This window comes from Taudactylus pleione, unplaced genomic scaffold, assembly GCF_031769625.1.
Source record: "Taudactylus pleione unplaced genomic scaffold, aTauple2 ptg000105l, whole genome shotgun sequence".
Taxonomy (NCBI): Eukaryota; Metazoa; Chordata; class Amphibia; order Anura; family Myobatrachidae; genus Taudactylus; species Taudactylus pleione.
The window spans coordinates 6,362,337-6,386,711 of record NW_028284507.1 but is presented as its reverse complement, the minus strand read 5'-3'; the positions used below and the strand labels follow the sequence as shown (position 1 = coordinate 6,386,711).

Below are 24,375 nucleotides of genomic sequence, written 5' to 3'. Positions count from 1 at the left end.
AAAATAGAGATTTGGGGCAGCCCCCTGTAGTAGTGCCCATATGCAGTGCCACCCTGTGCCACAGGAGAGGACACCCTTATACAGGCCTCGAGTAGTGCCCCCAGTAGAGATCCCCCCTATGCAGTGCCCCTTGTGCCCCCAGTAGTAAGCCCCTTATATAGTGCCCCCAGTAGTGGTAACCCTTATGCAGTGCCCCTTAAATAGTGGCCCCAGTTGTAGTCTTCCCCCTATGCAGTACCCCCACTATTGCCCTTTATATAGAGCCCCCAGCAGGTGTCCCTCGATGCAGTGTCCCCAGTGGTAGTCCCCTCCCCCCTATGTAGTGCCCCTAGTAGTAGTCCCCTCCCCCCTATGCAATGCCCCTAGTAGTAGTCCCCTCCCCCCTATGCAATGCCCCTAGTAGTAGTCCCCCCCCTTGTAGTGCCCCTAGTAGTAGTCCCCCCCTTATAGTGCCCCCAGTAGTAGTCCCGCCCTTGTAGTGTCCCCAGTAGTAGTAGTCCCCCCTTGTAGTGCCCCCAGTAGTAGTAGTCCCCCCCCTTGTAGTGCCCCAAGTAGTAGTAGTCCCCCCCTTGTAGTGCCCCCAGTAGTAGTAGTCCCCCCCCTTGTAGTGCCCCCAGTAGTAGTAGTCCCCCCCTTTGCAGTGCCCCCAGTAGTGGTCTCCTCCTTATAGCGCCAGACCCCCCGCAGTAGACACACATAATATAAAAAAAAAAAACACTTTCCTAACACCCTCTCCTGCTCCTCATCCCGCCGCCGAGATCAGCTCCTCCATCCGCCGCTTTGCATTATGAGAGTGACACGTCACTCCCATTACCCACTGCGGTAGCCGGAAGATGTCCGGCTCTGGCAGTGGGAGCAGCAGCCGATGAGAGTCTGTCTGACTCTCATCAGCTGCTAAAGCAAACACAGCTGCTGGCTCCGGCGGCTGTGTGTTTGTGCTGTGTAGCGCTGACCGAACTCCGTCCGGTCAGCGCTACCCACGCGGTGCAGTCTGTGTCACAGTGACACAGACTGCCCGTGGCCCGCATGACGCTGCCCGGGGGGCACATGGCACCCAGCCCCCCGGCCCAGCCCGCCACTGGGCCTCATTTATCAACGAGTTATCATTCACAATGAGTGATAAAACTTGTTGCGTATGATAATGGTGCTCCAGCCAATCTGTTTGAAAAATGATAGTTGGGATCTGACTGCTGGAGCACCACTGAATATATGCAACAAGTTTTATCACTCGTTGTGAATGATAAAACTTGTTGATAAATGAGGCCCTAAGATATATATATATATATATATATATATATTATATATATATTTAGCTGATGTACTCGGTTTCACCTGGGCAGACCTTAGATATTTCCTGTTTCCATCCTCCATATCACCACTCCAGTAACACATAAATCCTTCACCTCTATAGTAAAAATGCGTATACTATCTGCTATAGTAAGACATTACTCTCCCTCACCTGTGTACTAACACATTCCACTCCCTCTCCTCTGTAGTAACATATTTCTCTCCCTCGCCCATGTTGTAACACATTTGACATTCCCCTCCCTAACCTGTGTAGAAATACAATCCCTCCCTCACACCTGTAATAACACATTACCCTCATTCACCTCTGTAGTTACTTATTCCCCTTCCTCACCTCTGGAGTTGTAAAGGTATGATCTTAATTTTATATTTATATAGTGTTGCCTCCAAGTATCCATAGCACAGCACAAGGAAAATTACAATAATACATGCAAGCAAAGCATTCTGTCCAAACATCCAGTACAAAGGGGAAAATCAAACAGACATTAAGGTTCTGATTCTGCGTCGGACCCATTGCCGATGTCGGATGCAGTTCAGCGATTTTGTTCTACTGTGCGCACGTCTAAGTCGCACAGCACATTCATGTAGAGTCCCTGCGCACAGTCACAGTTGCAGATGAGATGCACAGGAGCTGCACAGTATCAGAACTGTATTGAAAATGTGCTAAGCGTTCCTCAGAGGTAGCTATAAAGTCACAGACACGACTACGGCAAATGAGACACCAAATCGGTCACAGCAGCTTGTGCCTCAGAATAAGTCCCTTCATGTCACTGTTTGACCTTCAGTTTTATAAAGGGCCATATTTCAGCCCTAACACAACAGGCTTAAGCAGTGACCCTAGGTCACCCAGAGTTGAACCCTCACACACCACCTTGCATCAACTGATTATGTGGAAGTTCCAGGTAACAGCTCTGTAGCAATTCTTTACTGAAATAGGATTTCCAGGCATTAGGTTATTTATAAAATAAATCCCTCGGCTTGTTCAATCTGTTGGGATCCTTTGGCATGTGACCCTCACGGTTCTACCTACTGCGGTGTTAAAGGTTAAAAAAATGACCCGAGGCCAGAGATCCACAATAAAGGTAGCAGTAGTAATTGTTAGCAGCCCTGTAATCCTGCTTAATATGACAAATATTTTACACATTTCTAACACAGAAATAAGGATTAATTAAAATGGCTTTATTTGATTTCAGTGACATTTCTGTCAGTTCCGTTGATTTGAATGTTCACGATAATGAATTTTAATGTTTGTGCCATGGGTGCATGATGGCAAATTAGGGCCTTCTTATAAATCTGATACATTAAACCATCGAAGATAGTTCTGCTTCAACTCATTTCGGTATTAATAGAATTTCTTATGTGCAACATTTTGTACTGGATTTGCTAATTGATTTTAATGTAATGCAGTTTGGAATTTAAAGAATCAGTCATAAGGCTGTTTCAGTCTTATACAGTCACAGTATTACTGATTGCGACTCTAAATTTGGCTGAGATCTCGCAGAAAAACAGAAAGCTCAGTGTAACCAGCACCTATTACATAACAGGAAAAAGATGGATATTAAGCACTAGTGTGACTAATGATCCTCATGTGTTAAGATATTAATATGCAAAGCTCCCTGGTCTTCTGCTGGTCAGAATGTGAGGGGTGAGACCTCACAAAGAAACACAATAGCAATTGGGAACAGATGAACAGCGCTGACCACAGTGAGCATATAACCAATATTTAATCACATAAAATATATAAAATGACAACATAAAACAAAACTCTAAAAATTAACACACTGTGATTACACAGCTGATGTAAACTCTAAACAGCACCAGTGAAAATAGTTAAAAAACCATAAGATTATTCCTGGAAGTACATATATCGATCTGTGTGTGCCTAATCAGGCAAATAAGGTAAGTCAGTTGATGAAAAAATAACCAGGTTGGATCGATGACTGGTATTCCCACACATAAACAAACCATATGATAATTTAAAAAAATGCAGGCTATTTGTCTATATCCATCTAAATAGCATCATCGGTGACAACAGCCAAATTCCAAGATGAATATCTTTTATAGAATATTCTCTGGCTCATTAGCCTTCCACGTGTTAGTGTTACTGAGTCTCTGGCCGTGCACGGCTCTTATAGCTGAAATATTAATGTGAGTACTCACGTGGCACACCGTTGTGTAGCAATGGGAATATGGACAACCAGTAGTGCCTCCGGATTGTTCAGGGCACTCTCCACGCTCCCTCCATCTCAATGCCCTCCTGGGCAGGATGCCGTATACTCAGTCTCACTTCACACCGGCCGGGTGTATGACGCTGTAACCCCACGTGGAGCTGGCAACAATCGGCTGATGCCCTGTGCGTAACTAGTCACGTGACTGCGTGTCACTCGGACAGGGGAATCCCAAGTTCCGGTGATCAGGCCAACAGAGAGGGAGGGTGCGGGCAGATCTTCCTTCCAATACGTCACTGGTGCTAGTGTAGAAGGGGTGTGTCTTGACGCGTTTCTCAGCCGTATCTAGCAGGCTGTTTCTTCAGAAGTAACAACCCCTATCTCAGACCATCCTTTTAAGCTCAGTCAATCAAGTCCCAATTGATTCCAGTCATGGGGCATTATTCAATTAGGACTGCTATTAACTCCTTGTTTGTCTCTTCTATATATGATAGTCATTAATGTCCATTTAGCTTTTCTCATTTATACACATAAGGTAAGTAAAGTCACCATGGCAGAACGTATTTAAAAAATACACAGATAAATAAACAATTAATTAATACTCAGATCACATATCTTAATTTATTAGAATCCAATCTCTCATCCACTGTTGAAATTAAGGGAGAGGAAGGACTATATTATTCATCTATAGATAACACACATCAAAGCTTATCCTTAAAAATAGATAACTCGATCACCCCAATAGACATATGGGTGAAATTCATTAAGTAAATGCAATAAGAATATATACTAAAAGATAAAAAAAAAAATAAAGATAAAAAATACATATAGAAATAAAAATGAAAATAAATATAAGACCAAAAGTCAATCCATTATATGTATCGACCCAGTTTCCTCCAATGGTGCTATCTCATGCATCAGGATGGGGAAATAAAAACAATATCATATATTTAATCTGACATATCAGATAATTATTTACTACAATATACACTCTCATATATAATAATTATTTATTATGTAATAATTATCACGATATTGACACTCTTAATGCTCAATAAAATAATGGGGTTTACACAGGGGAACAAGAGGAGAGAAGGAAAGAAGAAGGAAAAAAACGAAGGCTGTGGCCATATATTCTATAAAAGAAAATGTGATGGTAATCTTATGAGGGGTCTTGATGAGAAAGATGATATTAATATGGGTCCACCAGATCATCACTCTTGAACCTACAGGGACCTGGAGTGTCCGTGGTGGCTGACCTATTGTGAACCTCGCCATGCCCTCCCCCACACCAATAAACCCTGCCTGACTCATGTCAAATACCATTTAGTTCAATATTGTCATTCAGACCCCCAGGGACTAAAGTGCCCAATCTGTAAATCCAGAAAGCATCTTTCCTACATAGGGCCCGGTATCTGTCCCCTCCTCTTACTGTTGGTTTGATTTGTTCTACTGCTTTAACCTTAATATTGTAGATATTACCAGAGGGACATGCCGAAATATGCCTAGGAAGACTATGTGTCCTATTATTCTTCAAAATGCCTCGTCGGTGTTCCAAAAATCTAATATTCAGGGTCCTAATAGTACGACCTACATATTGGATCCCACAGCCGCATGTTATGTCATATATTACATACTGTGACTGACAATTCATATACGAATCAATCTTAAAGTTACTTTGATCTGTGAATGATGCTACATTATCACTTTTATGATCTGCATGTTGACATGTATGGCAATTGTTACGCCCACATTTAAAGAAACCTTTAGGTTTCGGGGTCAGCCACATCAGTCTAAGGCCCTCTCTAGGTATATTCACTTGTTTTTTAAGGAGACTCATGCCAGCTTAGTTTTCAGGCTATCTGCTTTTCTGAAAACAACTCTATTTCCACCTTCAAATTCCTTAGCAAGTAGTCTATCCTTTTTCAGAAGGGACGAGTTCTTATTAATAATCCTCCTGATTTCTGAAGCTTATGCATTGTATTTAGTTACAAATGCCATAGATTTCTTATCTGGATCTACCATTTCACTATCTCTCTTATAGTAAATTTTTTCTTTTAATAATTCAGATCTATCTATTTTCATGGCTCCCTCTAGTGCTTCATCCAGTAAATTATTAGGATACCCTTGTTCTAGAATTGCTTCATAAAGAGCCTTAGATTGTTCTAAAAACTTATCTGGATCTGAACAATTCCTGCGAACACGCAGGAACTGTCCCTTAGGGATATTCTGTTTCCAACATTTATTGTGGCAACTTTTATAGTTCAGATATTTGTTACAGTCTACATCTTTAGTGAATGTTGAAGTGCATATTTTCTTATTTTCTATTTTAATCGTGATATCAAGATAATTGCTTACCGTATCATTCCAAGTGCAGGTGAATTTCAAACCAAAATCAGTGTTAAGGTGATTAACAAAATGTGTAATCGACTGTGCGTCACCATCCCATATAAAAAATAAATCGTCTATGTATCTCCCATAATGAACCAGGCTCGCCCCGAACTCGCCCCCCCAAATGTACCGCTCCTCAAAGCATCCCATATAGAGGTTCGCAAAGCTCGGGGCGAACCTGGTTCCCATTGCTGTGCCGTGTGTCTGCAAATAAAACCGTGAATCAAAACCAAAATAATTGTGCTGCAAAATAAACTTGATTGCCAACAAAATGAAATCACATAACGCATCAGAAAGTTGTGGATCTTGACGTATATAGTACTCAATTGCTGAAATACCCTGATCATGAGGGATGTTTGTATAAAGTGATTCCACAACACAAGTTATCAGTTTATAACAGTCTTTCCACTCAATAGCCACAATTTTATGTAAAAAGTGCATAGTGTCTCTTGTGTGTGATCGTAATGCAATTACAAAATCTTGTAGATAAGAGTCCACAAAGTAAGACAAGTTAGTTGTCATAGACATGCTTTTGTGGATTTTCGGCAGGTGATAATATATCGGGATCACCGGGTGTGAAATCCATTAAAATTGCCACGTCTCTTTGGATATAACACCTTTTTCTAGAGCCACATCCAAAAGATCCCTTAATTCTCTTTGGAATTTTGTAGTTGGGTCACTAGTAAGATTCTTATAGAACAGTTTATTATTAAGTTGTCTATACGCTTCATTAATATAATCCTGCCTATTCTGCAATACAATCCCCCCCCCTTTATCTGCCTGTTTAATAATCAGGTCCTTCTCAGCAATCAAATTCCTAAGGGCTGATCTCTCTCTCTCCTTGACAAGTTGTCTCTCATTCTATTTTCCCTCTTTTTCCGCTCAGTTTTTTAACACAGGTTCCTAAAATCCTCCATAGTGGAAGCATAAAAGCTCTCCACAAATGGTCCCTGAAATTGGAAAGGATAGAATTCAGAAGGATTCTTAAATGTTTTACCCCTTCTTTTCACGTCATATAGCAACTAATTGTTCTCAGGACTCCCCTCACTCTCCGTCCTTAAAGACTCAAGAATGTCAAGGGGTACCTTATCAGTTGCATCCAAAATAATCGGGGAACCTTCAATTCCTTTCTTCTTTATGTTTTTCAGAGAAAAGTATCTTTTACGGCTCGAGGTCCTAACATATTTATTGAGATCTACAAAGAGATCAAACAAATTCGGCTGAACAGAAGGGGCACATTTGAAGCCCTTGTCAAGGAGAGACATTTCATCCCCGGAGAGAGTCCTATCTGATAGGTTAAAAACACCTTTCACTTCCACTTTATGTTTTTGTTTGGATTTGTAAATTAGTTTTCCTCCTCGTACACCTCTCTTTCTTCTCCTTCTTCTCTTACTCTCTTTCCCTTTAATTTGTATTCCTGTCTCTCCCTTCTTTGTTGCGGCGGGGATCTGGGGTGATTGGTGGGCCTCTCCTTCTCTAAAAAATGATGACTCGGTCTATCCAATGTATGTCTCATCTCTCTTCTAGGTGTTATTGTGTCATAATTGACATCTGACTGATGACTAAACCTGTTCCTATGAGTGACTGGTGTGCGACAGTCATCTCCACCTCTAAATGGTCCCCTCTTAATATTCTCATCCCCATAATTGTGATTGCTCCAATATCGATCATGACGATAGAATTTCAGCCTGCGTGGGCTCGAATCAGGTCTAGTTCTAATAATCAGGAATAATCTTATGGTTTTTTAACTATTTTCACTGGTGCTGTTTAGAGTTTACATCAGCTGTGTAATCACAGTGTTTTCAATTTTAGAGTTTTGTCCTATTACATAACACCTGGAAGATGATTTTGGTAGGCAATAGCCAAATAGCTGCACTGACTGTCTAGGGCTAATAAAAATCCAGTGAATGTCGCTTTGTCAGTGTATGAATCACCTGTTGGAGCGAATCTTGAATATACGGTGCAGTATTTTGGCAGCATTGTATAAGACAGACATAGGAGAACAGAAAATGGTTCAACAAATATTTTAGTATCTGGGAGTCTAAGGAGTATAATATTTACTAAAGTGAGATTTTTTAAAAGTGGAGATGTTGCCTATAGCATCAGATTCTACTTATTTATCTAGCACCTTCTAGAAGATAATAGCTAGAATCTGATTGGTTGCTAGTGGCAACATCTCCACTTCTAAAGACCCTCACTTTTGTAAATATACCCCTAAATATAAAAACATTTTTAAACGGTTTGCTATAAATAGTGGGTCATACACAGCCCTCACTTTCTACACACAGTTTATCTATATTCCACATCTTAACACTTCTCTATCCCATTTATCTCTACCATAATCATCTCCTTCATCTAACTCTACTATCCCCCTCAAGTGCATTCCCTGTGCTCTTCTCACTCTAAAAACCCATTCACCACCCTCAACAGCATCATCAGTGCCAGTGGCGGACCTAGAGAGTGGTGGGCCCAGGTGCAAGAATATGCTTTGCAAGAATATGTAGTGGTCCCCCTATGCAGCGTCCCCAGTAGTGCCCCTTATACAGTGCCCCCAGAAGTGGTCCCCCCCTATGCATTGCTCCCAATAGTACTCCCCCCCTATGCAGTGCCCCCAGTAGTAGTCCCCCCTATGCATTGCCCCAGTAGTAATCCCCCCTATGCTGCTTTGCCCCCAGTAGTAGTCCCCCCTACACAGTGCCCCCAGTAGCGGCCACCCGCCCATACAGTGCCCCCAGTAGAGCCCCCCCCATGCTGTGCCCCTAGTTGTCCACCCTATGCATTGCTCCCAGTAGTAAACCCCCTATGCTGCAGTGCCCCCAGTAGCGCCTCCCTATGCTGTACCCCCAGTAGTAGTCCCCCCTATGTGTTGCCCCCAGCAGTAATCCCCCCTATGCTGTATTGCCCCCAGTAGTAGTCCCCCCTATACAGTGCCCTCAGTAGCAGCCGCCCCCCCATACAGTGCCCCTATTAGTGGCCACCCTCGAATACAGTGCCCACAGTATCACCCCCTTCTATGCTGTGGCAGTGTCCCTTACACACACAAAAGAAACACAGTTTCTGCCGCGCTGCTGTCTGCGCATCCCGGCCCGCTCTGCACCACAGCGGGCCCCTGCACCACAGCGAGCCCCAGCGCAAGCCATCGGCTGCACCGCCGCTAGCTCCGCCCTTGATCACTGCACATTTCCATCCTACCACCCCTTCATCCTCTTACTATCCTCATAATCCTCTTTTATCAGGGCCGGCTCGAGGTATGTTTGAACAGGGGCATCACCCATACAGGGCGCACCCCTCCCAACCATCCCAATTTCAGCGGGACAGTCCCATTTTTCGGGCACTGCCCCACTGTTCCACCGCAGGCCGAAGTGTCCCACCGGTGGTCGGGAGGTTGGGCACCTCCACTGCAGCAGGCCCCGGAGAAGAGGTACGGCATCCATTCAGTGCAGGGAGAGGGCTGGGGGCAGCCCAGTTACTGCGGAGTGCTGGGCTCACCCCCAGCCTGACATTAAATGGGAGGTGTGCCATACGGACACGCCCCAAAATAGCATAATTTAGGGGGAATTACCTATGGTAATTAGGCCATTCCCCCTTTTCAGTCTCGTGCAGGGCTATGGGCCATCGAGTCTCTGCACAGGGCGTAATTCCTGCCCTTTATCACTACCACCCCCTGTTCCCTTTAACACTAGTGCCACCCTGCCTCAATCATCATCTCCCTGTCCATGTCATCTGGCCTTCATCATCATCACCATTCTGTCCACATCATTAGACCTTCATCATCAATCTTTTAATATTATCCCCTCCTTCCTCATGTCTCCCTCTGTCTCCTCTCTCTAGACTGTGTAAGCTATCGTAGCAGGGGCCCTAAACCTTATATCATGCCTGACACACCCCAGCATCTACCCATTTGCACAAGGTCCATCCTTTGTGCTAACTGTAAAATTGTTCTCTGATTGGCATGATTTGCATATACTCCGAACCGCATCATAGTACCTGCTCTGAGAACTTACACACGTGCACATGTCCTGTCTTGAGGGGAAGCTGTTCTCATATGACTGTTAAGGTCATGTCTGTTTTGTTTCTTGGTTTTCCAGCGCTTTGGAACTTGTGGTGTCTTATAAATAAAATTTGATAATGATGATCAATAATTTATGCACCCCTCTAAGTGAATGCTTCCAGGGCAGACAAACAGGCCCTGCTTAGTGAAATTCTGGGGACAGAAACAGACAAATCTAAGGTGCACAACTCCAAATTACTGATAATATATAAATGCAATAAAATTTTGCAATCAATAGAGGTTTTTAGCATAATCATGGCCAAGGTAGCACCTCCCATTATATATATATATAGTCAGGTTGTGCAGTCCAGGAACCTTTCCTATATACCCCACTTAATGTGCTTTATTGCATACCTGAGGGAAAGGAGACGCCCTCAGTCTGGATTAGCACCCTTCCTAATTGGTTTAAAAGCATGGAGTCTGGTAATGTATATGCACACTAGTATTAGGCACAATTCTAGGTAAGTCCTACAAGTTATATACTGTAGTGCAACTTTGGTTCATTTTTGGGGCGTGGGTCCCCCTGGATTGCTTTGGTTGATCTGTTTCAGGGCACCGCATTATAACACATTTTTCTTTTATAACACATTTTAACCCTTCACTGTTTGTTTATTATACATGTACTTCACTTTTTTACTTTCATTCTTTATATGCAGCTGTGGCTGCTCTTAACGATCTCTTTTACACTGCACTTTTCTTACTATGGCGATGCCCTGGGGCGGCTTAGCTGGGTTAGTTTGGGGGTGTCCTGCACTCTGGATTTGAACCCTAGTATGTTAGGGACCTACCCTAAAAAGGTTACCTGGATATGTTGGGTAGGCCCATAACCTTGGCCATGATTATTCTAAAAACCTCTATTGATTGCAAAATTTTATTGCATTTATATATTATCAGTGATTTGGAGTTGTGCACCTGAGATTTGTCTGTTTCTGTGCCTGCAATTAGTCTCATCAGGTAGCACCTCCCATTATATATATTCAGGGTGTGCAGTCCAGGAACCTTTTCTGATATTCTAGGGAGACTGCACAACAATTTCAGGACCCACTTTTCCACCTATTATGGAGCCCACCTGGGCAAATAAAGAGTAGGCTGTGCACATTTGTCAGAGTAAGCACAACATTATGCAAATGTAACACCCCTTTCACACACATCTGTAGTAGGGATGTAGTTACTATGCTTACAGCTCTCAAAATCCCAGCACCGGAATCCCCACTGCCAGCCAGAAGACCGGTGCCGGAATCCCGACAGTAGTGGAGATGCTTATGACGGAATCCCATCAGCCGGCATCCCTATTGTAAGTATAGCGGGGCCGGTTAGTTCTTAGCCATGGGGGGGCGGGGGGGGGGGGTTAAGTGTAGGCATCACAGGGGGAGATTATGGTTAGGCACCACCAGGTAAGTTAGGGTTAAGCACCAAGGGTGGAGGGTTAGGTTCAGGCACCAAAGGGGGAGGGTTAGAATGCAAGAACAGAGGGTTAGGGGGAGGAGGGAGGGTTACCATACTTACCGGACCCCTGTGGGGATACTGAGCATCGGGATTCCACTGTCGGTATATTGACAGCTGGCATCCCGAATGCCGGTATTTCATACCCAACCCCTGGACTGTAGTGCTGTGTAGTAGTGGTGATAACTTAACAGATATTCCTCACATCTCTCTTTTCTGCCAGAGCCTCCACCTGAATCTTGATAGGCCTCGGGATAGGGACCGGGTTTTTCCGTCCACCAGAGATCGATTCAGGAAACCTCTGCCCACCACCTCCCAACCCTAATAATAAGCTAATGCAAGACACAAAGAGTCTGCTGCTACTACCACCACAGTATATTTATTAGCTACACGTTAAGGAAAGGGTGGGCACCTTTTCAGTTACATGTAACACAAACAAATGTCAGCAGCAAGTATTGTAAGAACATGGTGTCGAAGCTGAATAATTTGCTGAGACAAGTTCAGTTTAAAATTCAATCGCAGCGACGCCATCTTGCGACTGGCCGCAAGACTCCATTTTAGAAATGAGATCGCAAGACGCCATTTTGCGAATGGCCGCCTAAGCGCCATTTTAGATAAACTCACATTTTAGTACATGTGGCGATATTACTATTAGCACCATGCGATTGCATCTTTCATAATTTCTCATACACACATAAATACTCACAAGTGCGCAGTTAACTAGTCGCATATTAGCGAATGCATAGGACTTTGTATGAGACCGCTGTATAATTAGCTTTATGCGCACACATCCGCCCAAGTTAACTAGCGTCCTTATATCAAACCCTGAATACCCACACATTACATATTCACACATAAGGTTCAATAAGCATTAAAGTGCATGATTTAGGTTGGTTCAGTTAGTTTAAATGCTGAGAAATAAAGGTATTTTATAACTAAGGTATTATACATGATAAGCAAGTAGTGTTTGGTTTTGTTCTGATGCGTATTCTTTTTACAGCATTCCGGTGTTATCGGTGGAGAGATCGCATCATGCAAACTCAAGTTATGGATCGCAGAACCTACAAGCCACAAAATGTTTATTTCATGAACAACTGTTAGGATGTTACAGAGGGCGTGACTAGAAAGATCCCCAGCTGTTAGAGGCAGGGAGAGTCTATTTGAACCAGCCTGTTAAATGTGCTGTAACATATGCTTTTCCTCTGGGAACCAACGACATCAGCAAGAAACTTCCCTATTGTCCTGTTATTTCTGGGGGGGTATAAACGCTATAGCGTTCGGGGTGTGCCCGAACGCTAGTTTTTAGTCTTCGTGCTGAATGCTGTATGACTAGGGGTCTATGCTGTATGACTAGGGGTCTCTTGCTGATGCCTATCTCCGTGTCCGGAAGCGCTGCGTATGTATACTGTACTTGGGTCTGTATTATTTCCTTTTACGCGTAAATTGTGTATGGATCAATTGCGTGTAACTGTCTGAACTTTTACCTGAATAACACTTGTGCTTTGGAACCACAGATTCCACGTTTAAGTCTTTATTTATGGTATGACTGCGTACGCAAACTAGTGTCATCCTTAGAAGGTATAGGCAGGATATTAGAAGGTATAGGAAGGTGTGTATAGAGGTTCTGATCCAGTATCGTTAATGGAATAATAGAAGACTATTGACAAAGAATAGAAGTGATAATTGAGGCATGAAAAATAGTGATCATTACTAGGGGCCTGATTCAGAGGTAGGCACTAACGCATGCACGGCTGCAATTTCTTTTGGATTTGCAACTGCATTAACATGCTAGTGCTTGTTCCAGGCTTTACCATCTGTAATTGCGAGTGTCAGAGATTGGAAGCCCTGAGACGCCCACTTTCAATTAACTCAAACACTCCACCATCGGGATGACCATTGACAGGATGCCCTATGGTATTGTTGTCAATATACTTCTCACTTCAGTATGGGTACTTACACAACCAAGGTTCAAGATGTGATCACAGCTGGACACACGATGCTGCTTTCCACCTCCTCTTCACTTGCACACACATGCCTGGACGGACATTGCGGGTAAGTCTGCTGGCAGATCCCTCTGCTTACTACAACAAAACTGTTCAGAGACCTGCTACACATACCGAAACCTATATCTACAGCAGCTCTGAAGGATATACTGCTAATAAGGAACCCTAGGAACCAGCCAGCCATCATTTACACAGGCTTGGCAGGAACATATAGAGGTATGGACTTTGCACTGTAACATGATCACAAATTTCAACCAGACTAGAGGGTAAGTAAAACGCCACTTCCACTATCGCTTTGGTGATCGTTCACCCATTCCACTTGTGGCATGGATCCAGCATCCTCTTCCACTGATAACTCCAGTAGCAGATCAACTGAGTGTTTCCTGTTTCAGCTGAAAAGTAAGTAGCAGGGCTTGAATCCAATGGTACAATGTTCTATATTGTGACACACTATTTTTTTGTATAATGTTCTGTATTGTTATAGAGGAAAGCTAATTCTGGCAACAAGGTAGGCCCATCAAGTGATTTTGGATGTAGAATAGTTCTAAGCATTTCAATGAGGCTTTGATTGAACTTCTCGTACAGTCCATTGCACCGCGGATGGTACCCTGTAGTTTGCATCTTCATATACAGTATTTGTAGAATTTGCATAACAGAGAAAAGCTGTAATTTGAAAGCTGTTCCGTTGTCTAAGATTTGTTTTTCAGCATTCAAAAGATTGAACAAAGGTTCTCCAGAATATGATGGCTGTGGTTTTAGTCTTTCATTGGTACTGTTATGGTAAGTTTCGTATAATGGTCTATAATCGTCAAGACAAATTAATAGCTGGTTTGGCTATTTCGCAATTTCACGTGGTCTTGGGCAACCAATTCCAATGGCTTTCGGCTTGTGACTGGATGGAGGGGAGCCTTTTGTGACAAGTCAACATTCTCTATTATATTGCATACCTAACAGTCCCTGCACCACTTTTTCACATACAACCTCATGTCAATCCAATAAAATCTAATTCTTAGAGTTTTCTCTGTCTTGCTGCTGAAATGCCCTAACTCATTATAATATGATTTCAAGAGTTAAACTGCATGTTGTTGGGAGATATTAGTTTTTTCCTTCGATTAGTGAAGGGATGCACACAATAGCAGACCAACAATCCATCCCCAACTGCTAGTCTTTTCGCAGTCTCAACAGTTCAAGATCTGCAGAAGAACAATGGGCCTTGGTGAGTACTTTCTTTTTGTGTAATAGGTCTCTCAGAAGCTAAATTACTAAACTTTTTCTTTGCAAGTTTTTCCAGTGACCTCCAGCATGCCTTTTCTCTGGACTGCTGGATGCTGAGTCAGATCATGTCTAATATTGCACTTCCATGGTATTCTGCTGCATGAATTTGGAATAATAATGTGACAGTTCAGTCGTCTCCCAAACATCCCCTCTCTCATTTTCCTCCAGTGGGTAACCAAGATAGTGCATCGTCATTGTTATTCAGCCACCATCTTTTTCAATAAATAAAGACATCAAACTTAGCCAATCTTGAATACCACCGCTGCTCTGAGGGTATGCATTCGGGAAGCCGGCGGACGTAAGCCCGACAGCCGGCTTCCCAACTGCTTTATCCCGGCGAGGGTTAAATGACAGGCGTCTAATTCTAGACGCCTGTAATTTTACCGACGCTGGGAGACCGACGCCCGGCATCCCGATCGAAGTGATACTTGGCACCGCTGCGGACAGCCGCGGGGAGGGGAGGGTTAGGTTTAGGGCTCCCAGGGGGGGACTTAGGGTTAGGCACCCCCGGGAGGTTAGGCTAGGGGAAGGGGGGGTTAGGGTTAGGCACCCCGGGGGAGACATAGGGTTAGGTACCCCCCCGGGGGACTCGGGTTTAGGAGGCGGGGAAGGGGGGGTTACGTTTAGGCACTTAGAGGGGGGATTAGGGTTAGGCACTGGGGGGAAGGTTAGGCACCCCTAAGGAGGGATAGGGTTAAGGGGGTTAGGTTAGTTGATACCTACCTGGGGACGATCAGGATTTTCAGCCGTGTCGGCCTGCTGCTGTCGGGATTTGTCTTGTGTCCGGCATTAATTCATAACGATTCCGCTTCGAGGCACCCAACTGAGCTGATAAAATATGGGACAGTGGATTATTGCTGGTAAAGACCGTAAAGGGGGTAGCTGCCAAGTAATATTTGAACTTTTCAGTCACTGCTCAGACTAATGCCAAAAATTCAAGCTTAAAGCTTGTTATGATTTCTTTCAGACTTGATTTAGCCTTTCTACTGTAGCTTGCGCTATGACTCTTTCTTGGCCCTCCTGCAGTTAAGCTAACACAGATCCTAAGCTCTGCATACTCCATCTGTGTATAGGTAACAGGGTTGTTCATAGTCTGGATATGCAAGCAGTGTTTCTGATATCATAAGACTTTTCAAATGGTCGAATGCAACTTGTTGTGCCTCAGTTCATCGAACAGAGATTTCTTAGAGTGTTGACTATTTGGCACCCCTCATAACAGGTTATGGATAGGTACAGCAATATTTGCAAAATCTTGGTTAAAGCGGCAATAGTATCCGCCAAACTCCAAAATTCCCGGACATCTCTCCGTGTGGTTGGTACCGGCCAGTCATGCACAGCTTGGTTTCTCAGGGTCTGGAGCTATATTTTGTAAACTGACAATATTTTCCAGGTATCGCACGGAGGGCTGAAGGAGATGGCATTTAGATGGCTTCACTTTCAACCAATAATTGGCCAGTTGTTGGAAGACCTCATCCAAGTGCTGCAAATGATCAGAATAGGTCCTAGAAAGTATAATGATATCATCTAGGTACAAAAATACCATGTCATAATTCTTATGACCTAAGCAGTGTGCCATTACCTGCTGAAATGTTTCTAGGGCATTACTCAGACCAAGCGGCAGCCTGTCAAATTCATACAGGCCCATGGGGGTGATCAAGGCAGTTTTATCACAATCTTCTGATGCTACGGCACTTGCCTGTATCTTCTCGTGAGGTCAAGAGATGACAAAAAAAACACCTGCAGATTTTAGTGCTGTCTGTGAATTTGAGGCAGTGGATAGGCATTATTCCGGGTAATTTTCTTTAGTCCATGCAACATCTTAGACTGCCATCCTTATTTTTGATGAGGAGACATAAGTGTGGACATGGGCTGTGACTATCGTGTATTACTCCTGTCGCTTTAATCTCCTTTAACACCTGTTTGACAGGTTGGCATAATGCAGGGGCCAACAGGCATCTTTCAAACTGGTCGGTTGGACGTTGTCCCGCTCTTCTATTGTTCCTCCAATTGATCTTTCGGCTCCCCAGCTATTTTGATTTTCCTCTTGCTCTTGATTCCAGGACCTCAACTCTTTAGTAGGATCGTCCAGCTGTTTACTTAAAGTTTCAACTCTGAACTGTTATACAATTTGGTCTACTTAAGTTAACAACCCATCTTGATCTGACAATCAGATCCCACGACCAGGCACGTAACTACTGTGAGTGCAGGGGGTGTGGTTGCTATGGGGCCTGCAGCACCTCCGGGGCCCGTCTCCCCCTGCACCCAGCTTACCTCATCGGCATTTCAAGGAGAGAAGCTGCTGATTATCCCTTCTGCAAACTACTTTTTAGTCACAGGCACACTTCAGCCTGTGACTAGGAAGCTGTTTGCTGGACAGGCCGGATAATCAGCGCTGCGGGCCCCTCTCCTCTGATACGCAGATACGTCTCTCACCAAGAGAAGCTGGGAGGAGGCTTGGCTATGACATCCTCAGACCACGGCCACGCCTCCTTCCAGCTTCAGTGAGATGTTGTGGCGCACTGGGCTCAGGAGGTAAGTAGTGTGGGGCAGGAGGGTGGTGGGCGGTGACGGGGGGCATGGGTAAACCTATGGGCCCCCACAGAAATTTTGCTATGGGGCCCTCATACCTCTGGTTACGCCCCTACTCACGGCTCTTCACTGTTTCCTTAAAATCTAGGAATTATTCTTCTGGGGCCAGCAGACGAAGTAGTCATATCTGAGTCTTGACCGGCCCTCCTCTTATGCCTTCTATTAATTGGTCAATTAAGTAATCAGGAGACACCACCGCCAGGGAGGGGGGGGGGAGGGGAGTCAGGCTTGGAGCGGCCATAGACATTTTTATATGGTGCCCCCACAGCAGTGTCTCTCCTCACTGCTGCTGGTGAGAAGTCGTAAGAAATAATGGCTGGAACTGATAAGTCTGACAGGGGCTCACAGTGCTGATGATTTCTGCTGCAAATTGCATCTTAGTCACAGGTTAAAGTTTGCCTGCAGTAGCGGACCTAGAGAGTTTTGGGCCCAGGTGCAAGAATATTCTTTGGGCACCCTATGCAGTGCCCCCCATGCATTGCCCCCAGTAGTAGTCCCCCCTATGCAGTGCCCCCAGTAGTAGCTCCCCTATGCAGTTCCCCAAGTTGTAGTCCCCCCCATGCAGTGCCCCCAGTAGTAGTCCCCCCCATGCAGTGCCCCCAGTAGTAGTCCCCCCTATGCAGTGCCCCCAGTAGTAGTCCCCCCTATGCAGTGCCCCCAGTTGTAAACCCCCCTATGCAGTGATCCCAGTAGTGGCCAGCCCCCCCATACAATGCCCCCAATAGTGGCCTCCCCTATACAGTGGCCATACTAGCACCCTCCCACCCGATAAAGTGCCCCCAGTAGCTCATATGCTGTGCCAGTGCTGCCATAGTAGCACCCCCTCCCCTTATGCGGTGCAAGTGCCCCCTTAAACAAACAAACATAAAAACCACACAACTTACCTGATCCCCTCTCCTGCCGACGACCGCCGCTGTCCGGACGCTCCTCCCGGTCCACTCTCGCTCTGCAACATGGGATGAGAGAGACGTCATGACGTGACGTCTCTCCCATCACCCGCTGCAGAGGGAGCCGGCTCCCTCCGTGGACCATGCAGCAGCCAATGAGAGTCTGTCTGACTCTCATCGGCTGCTATTACAAACACACAGCCACCGCTGGCAGCTGTGTGTTTGTAAACCGTGTAGGGCAGACTTCTCTCACTGCGGTCTGCCCTACACTTGTGGGGCCCGGGGGACTGGCGGCGGTGTAAGAGTGGCTATGGGCCCCGACACCACAGCGGGCCCCGGTGCAATGCACCGGCTGCACCCCAGCTAGTTTCGCCCCTGGCTAGAGGCTTTGGCACCTACCAGCGGCAGCCATCTTTGTGTAGTCCATGCAGTGAGTATCCATCTTGGACAGGCCCCTGCGTAATTCTGAGATCTCTGGGACACTACAGGCCAGGAGAGCAAGGGGACTACACTTTAAAATTAAACACAAAATTACTTAACTGGACTGCATGGAAATGTTTACCAACACTTGTTTTTTATATGGCAAGATGTACATTTTTCATTGACTAATTTAGATATAATGGATCTGGGAGGTTTGTCATTAGAAAACAGGAAAGGAACTACTTATTTTTTAAGTTGCTGAACACTCTGATCTATAGAAGTTACTCTTTTCATGTGAAATTTGTTAACAAATTTTAATGTGGTTACTTTGTAAATAACAACTCTGTCTTATCAAACAGTGACAGGAAACGGTTTTACCCATGAGGTTTCATCATCCTGTGATCTGTCAGCAGTGGCACATGATACAACAGATGGGATTCTTATTAGCTGAGAACTGCTCACTTGGTGGAGAATAAAGCCTCTTAAATAGCTGATTATTGTCAAACATTTCTTCAGAAACATTGCCGATGTACACTGCAACTGTAGCTAACACGCCGTGCATCTTCCATTCTGACATTAAGTACCTATGTACTGTATGTTATATAAACAATCAAAGCACAATTATAGAGGGCAAAATTAATTGTTTGATAAAGGATCTGTGGGATTCCCAACCATGAGTAAATGATACAAGCGTTCTGGGACATCTACATTTGTATTGCACAGTTGTAATTGCTTCTGAATTGCATGCTGGGTTGTATACATCTCTGCGGCCAGTTAGAAAGTGCAATTCTAATTACCTGCTGCTTTCCCTTATCTGGCACCATTTCTGCAATATAACACGATGAAACTATAAGAAGCTGCATACATATATTCCATGACTGCTGCATCTTACTTGTCTGCACAGTCACACTCACCTCCAGTGAAACAAAAGACTGAGCCCTGAGAGAAACAGCTACAAACAGGAGCCTCCTGGACTCCAGTGAGGGGCGCAGGGGAATGTGATTTGTCCCTACATTAGTGCAGACCCTCCAACATGACCCCTCCCATCAGGTACAAAATGCTCTGCTCCTGGATTTCCCACCTAATTTATTATTGCAGACACCTGTACTGAAACACCTTTCTCATCAGTTAACTAGTTCAACACAGGTGTCTGCAATCATAAATAGGTGGGAAATCCAGGAGCAGAGCATTTTGTACCTGATGGAAGGGGTCATGTTGGTGGGTAGGTTAGTGCTGCTTTAAAAAGTGCCAACCTACATATAGTTCACATGGTGGTATCACTGAGCATGCTCAGAAGTGCAGAGCGGGAGATGTCCTGGACTGGAATCGCCGCGCCCCAGAGCCAAAAAATGCCGAGGTTGCCTTATGGGTGCAAGATTGGTATTCACATCACAAAAGCCTGCAATTTTAATAAGGGAATGTAAGTTGTAGATGAAGTTGCTCACCAGCAAATGTCCCAGAAAATTATTTTAAAATGTTGCTTCATTAGACCTCAATAGTCCTGATTTTGGTGGTACTGCCCCAATTTGTCGGCACCAAAAATGTGGATAGAGGCTTACAAGGGCATGGGTGGAAATTAGCCAGAACATTGTCTGTGTAGTTGGGGGGTTGGGCTAATTTAGTCCAAGTTTGCAGGGATGAATATTGGGTGATACGCAGAGAAGCTGTAGAAGTCACGAGTTTAAAATTATAAGAAAAAAATATTCCTGATTTAGACACTAGAGGGAGACAACTCATGTAGGTTTCTCATTCCTTATGTATATTTTTCTATTGTTTTATTTTAGTGTAATAATTAAAGCATACTTGCCTACTTTTCAAAAAGCATTCCAGGGAGATTGTGAAAGTCACACCTATAAGCGCAGCAGTAAAGTGGGCGTGTACTGCTACATCTGGGAGGCGTGTCATAAAATGTACTTACATCCAAACGTAAACAAGTCCCAAAGCAGTTAGTAAGAGCGACTTGTTGATGAAACACACTGATACTTTAAATCATATTTGCCAACTCTCCCTGATTGTCAGGGAGACTCCCTGAAATAGCAGCAATCTCCCTGACTCCCTGAAGAGTCTACCAATCTCCCCGATTGCACCTTACCCTCGTTATGAAGCTGGTATATAAAAACAAACCAGATAGATATATTCAAATGGTATATTTCCCTGCATTGGTTATAAGACACAATGATCCCTATAGCTACATGCATTTTCTGAAAAGTATCAATGTGTTTTCATCAAGAAGTAAATCTTACTAACTGCTTTGGGGCTCATTTACATTTGGATATAAAGGCACCCATACATCAGCAATCAATTGTGGCAAATCTGCAATTTGCAGATAATTGTATACAAAAATCTGCACTGTATGGGGTTCACAGATCACAGCTTGCAACCAAAAAGTGATAATTGCTAAATTAGATTCTCCAACATGTTGGAATTCACAGATGGATTGGGGGCTGCAGATTGCTAGTATTTGGAGATGATCAGTAGATTTGCAGACCATTAATAGTAAAATAATGGGTCTTTCAAGATTGGCAGATCTGTGTTTGCTGAAAATTATCTACAAATCACTGAAAAAGATCTGTAATGTATGGGTGCAGATTGCTAGATTGGGAAATCCGATCAGACAACAAATCTTCAAATTGTTCAATTGTGGTTTTCTGATTGCTGATGTATGGGGGCCTTAAGTCAATTGTATGGCACGCCTCTCAGATTTAGCAGTACACGTCCACTTTACCACCGCGGTCATAGGTATTGCTTTCGCAATCTCCCTGAAATGCTTTTTCAAAAGCAGGCAAGTATGCCAGCTACCAGTATGACTGTGGAGTGTGGGCTGAAACCCACACAAACATGATGGGAACATACAAACTCCACACAGATAGGGCCCTGATTAGAATCCAACCCATGTTTCCAGTGGCGCAAGAAAGCAATGCTGAATACTGTGCCTCCATGTCTAATAAAACACAATATCTCAACATATTGTACGCACAGATCCACTCCATTTCATCAAAAGCTTCTCAGTTTCACTTTACAACATCTCTTATTCCATTAACTCAGTCTAAATAGGTTAGATAATTCCTGATTATATAGAGTATCAAACTGGGGAATGCAGAGCCTACCAAGGGAATGCAGTAGAATGGACCCGTGCTTAAGGGATGTGGCTATCCTCTAGAGGGGCTTGGCCAACAGAGAGGAAAACATAGGGCCTGATTCAGCAAGGAACGCAGTTGCTAATACGCACGCAATTGGTCGATTAATTTGCACTGCACATGTGTATGCATCGCAGTGCACGTGTGCGAACTAGCAACTGCGATGGGAACTGCGTTTGCAGACACTACGCAGACCCAGAGCAGAGTGATTGACATGAAGTACCATTTGTGGGGGGTGGCCGGGGGTGAACACAGGCGTTTCAACGCCGTTGCATGGGCGTGCATAAATTAGCGACTGCTAAACTAGACGCCTCCTGAGGTCTCATAGCGTGCGCTGAAGTTAGCAATTCCTGAGTGAGGTCTGACCTGCCTTACCTGTGTGTATGGGTCTGATATTACAGATAGTTTCGCTATGTTGCCTTAGTATACGGATGTGAGGGTAAGTGGGCGTCCTTATGTTAGGCTGTGATCACAATCCGACTGCAAACATTTGCATTTCTCCGATTATATTAGCAACTGAGTAGCGCGCGTAGTAGCAGAATAGTGATCCTTGCTGAATAAGGCCCATAGTCACCCTGCAGAGAACATACTGTAGCTACTATAGAGCAGGGTTTGGGTCCTTTTTATAAATATAATAATTGCAGACGGTCTGTCCTGTGTCCCTAGGGAATCGGTATGGGCAGCACAGATGGTGTAATGGTTAGCGTTACTGCCTCACAGCAATGAGGTCATGGGTTTGATTCCCGCCATGGCCCTAACTGTGCGGAGTTTGTATATTCTCCCTGTGCTTGTGTGGGTTTCCTCCCACACTCCAAAAAATATACAGGTAGGTTAATTGGCTCCCCACAAAAAACAAAAAAACAAATTGACCATAGTGTGTATGTGCATATCATAGGGAATATAGATTGTAAACTCCACTGGGGTAGGGACAGATGTGAATGGTAAAATATTCTCTGTAAAGCGCTGCGGAATATGTGTGCGCTATATAAATTACTGGTAATAAAATAAATTAAAAAATGCCGGCGGATGAAATACAGATGGCGGAAGCCCGAAGTGTATACATCCCGAGTGGGTCTGGTAAATACCCTAATCTTCCTTTATTGGTGCCTAACCCTAACCCCCCCCTTCCCGCACCCTAACCCTCCCGGGGGTGCCTAGCCCTAACCTCCTCCCAGTGGTGCGTAACCCTAACCCCCCCTTCCCATAGCCTAACCCTCCCTGGGGGGTGCCTAAAAGTAATCCCCCCCCCCTTCCCCTGCAGCTAACAGCTAGAAAGCCCCGCTTACCTTCTTTCTGGAATTCGCTGTGGGGCTAAAGATAGGCGTCGGGATTTCGACACATATCTTTAGTCCCAGGTTGGGATTCCAATGGCTGGCATCCCGGCTGGCGGTAATCTGACTACATCCCGTCCCTAGTGTGCGTGAAGTGGAAGCCTGGCATCCCAATGGCTCCCACTGTGAGGGAGATGGAACACACCTAGAAGAAGAGGACCAGCCGACGAGAAGCAACTGAGATGGGGGTGGGGCGGGGAATGACTGAGGCTACCCAGCATATGCGGGGTCCAATAAACTAGTAAATATATATAGTAAGTAATAAATATTGCACGTAGTATAATATACCATATTGGTAGCTACAATGCACTGTTGTGAATACACCATAATCTTGGGAATTCAGTATAATGTAACATAATAATAAAGCACATGATGGAGATCCTGTTCCTACATATCACATTAATGCACTGTACATGATAGAGAACCACTGCACTCAACAGACAGCAGGGACGGATTGGGGCTGTAGATCAGCCCTAGCAGTCCGCCCTGTGCGCATGCGAAGCGGGCATGGTTGTTTCAAGGCGGCATGCCACGAATCACAGGGTTCTGGCCTTGCAGCACACCCCCGTCTTTTCCCAGCCAAGCACAGAGCACCGGCCCATCACTGCCATAATCCCGTCCGTCTCCCTGAGCTCATATTGAATCTGGTGCCAGGGGGTAGAGGACACTTCTGCCCTCCTCCAGCCGGCCCTGAGGCCATCGGCCCTTCTGGCATTTGCCAGAATGGCCACTCCCATCCTGACAGACAGTGTCTAAAACTCAATGAGAACTGCATTAGATCCAGGGACGACGCAATGCGCTCAGCTGACCCTGCGCTGCAGGGAGGCGCCGAACTGGAGAGGCGCGGCCGCTGCCTACTCCATTTTGTTACCAGCGGGCTCCCTGCAGCGGCAGACAGAGGTTGGAGCTCACTCTTGAGCTCTACCTTTCGGGCTCCTGCAGTGGGTGAAGAGAGAGATATCATGACATCTCTCCATAGTGCCGAGCGCGAGGAGCAGTCGGACAGTGATGGGCGCAGGTAATTATGTATAAGGGGCATTACTAGTGTGGGCATTGCATAAGGGGTACTGCATAAGGGGCACTACTACTTTGGGCTCTGCATAAGGGGCACTACTATGTGGCCATTGCATAAGGGGCACTACTACAGTGGGCATTGTGTAGGGGTACTTCCACTATGGGCATTATATGTAAGGGGCACTGCTGTGGGCATTATGTGAAGAAGGAGCACTACTACTCTGGGCATTGTGTATAAGGGGCACTACTGTGGAGTAATTTGAATTGGGGATACTATTGTGACTACGCCCCTGCTTTGTGAGACCACACTCCTTTTTTGTGACGCTTGCTATCTCTTTAGAGAAAAAATGGGAGTTAGGGC

General features: G+C 44.8%; 1 protein-coding gene across 2 annotated transcripts in view; it reads right to left on the bottom strand.

The window, feature by feature from the left end:
• ARHGAP25 (Rho GTPase activating protein 25) overlaps nt 1-24,375 on the bottom strand; it is a 133,709-nt gene that overhangs the window by 82,873 nt on the left and 26,461 nt on the right. Inside the window, exon 1 of one of the 2 annotated variants that reach the window (XM_088470872.1) lies at nt 19,447-19,511. The exons of the other annotated variant lie outside the window; for it this stretch is intronic. The gene's annotated coding sequence lies outside the window, so the exon portion shown is untranslated. Of the gene's footprint in view, nt 1-19,446; nt 19,512-24,375 lie in introns of those variants that run through there. 2 annotated transcript variants of the gene reach the window in all.